Raw genomic sequence first — 1,247 nt, forward strand, 5'->3', positions numbered from 1 at the left:
AAAATGACCAAAAAAAAAAAAAAAGAATAATTAGAAATGATGAAAAGTCTAAAGACAGAAATCAAGAAGATTAATACTAAATTTTCAGAAATAGATACCACATTGAAAGGGCAAAGGAGTAGAATCAAATCATTGGAAGACAGATTCAAAATGGAGTCTCATCAGTAAGCACCATGCTATTTCCCTTTAGCTTGAAAAACTAGCTACAGCAGTTTGAATTAGAGATTTGGGTGCTCTGAACAGCTCACTGAATCAGAGTGCACCAAACACAGAAGAGCAGAATTGGAGAAAAGGCACAGGGAGATTATTTAAGAAAGAGCTACCTGGTGGAGAACAGTCAGGCAGCTGAGAGAGGCCATTGGAAACTTCCCTGGGACAGTCACTGACTGATGGGTGAGGGCAGCTACCTGAAATCCCCATGAGCCAAGAAAGAAGACACACTATATCAGCATAACAGCAATCACTCCAACATCCTAGTGGGAAGCCCCAGGGATCTGCCTCCAGCACCTGATTTTGTCCGTAATTTGAGTCACCTGGGTGCAGGCAGGTGTGCACAGCACTGCTGAAACTCAAGTGGAGAGCTCACTGTTGTGCCAGGAGGGTGAGCTAGCTCCCCTCTCAGAGGGTCACTGAGTGGGCTTGGGTCAGCCTGGGAGACATTGTGCTTATCTTTGTCACTGATATTGGGACCACAGTTAACTAGCAATTACTCCCCCGACTCCAACACAGTGGAAATTGCATGCATCGTTGGCACCGTGGGTGGGCGGTATCACAGACAAACTCCCGAGCCATTAGCAGTCTGGTGGGATTGTGCCAGCACTGCAGGAAGATGGGGTAGGGAGAGAGAGGAAGCTGCGGCTGAGTGCAGTCCTGGGAATTTGCCTTGGATCAGCTTTTTGGTGCCAAGGGGCCTCAGAAGCAGGGTCTTTGAGTGTGTCTGAGCCTGGTGGAAAGTTGAGACTCCCTAACAACAGGAATCTTTCCTGACATTGAGCCGCAGTCTTGTAAATAAGTGTGTGATCAATAATAGCCTGCACAAAGCCCTAGAAACTGACTCTAGCAACACCAAGCTTTCCTTCTTCTGCTCTCACCTTCTCTGCCAATAACTTCAGTCATTCAATAGAAGACACCATATTCAGCCAATTACCATAAAAAGTCCTGTTTTGAACTCTAAACCCTCTTTACAACAGACAGAAACACATATCTATATTCTACACAGTGATTCCACCATCACAAAGAAAACAGAG

The sequence above is a fragment of the Orycteropus afer genome, unplaced genomic scaffold (assembly GCF_000298275.1).
Source record: "Orycteropus afer afer isolate SDZICR_OR568_19922 unplaced genomic scaffold, OryAfe1.0 scaffold00203, whole genome shotgun sequence".
In the NCBI taxonomy this organism is placed as follows: domain Eukaryota; kingdom Metazoa; phylum Chordata; class Mammalia; order Tubulidentata; family Orycteropodidae; genus Orycteropus; species Orycteropus afer.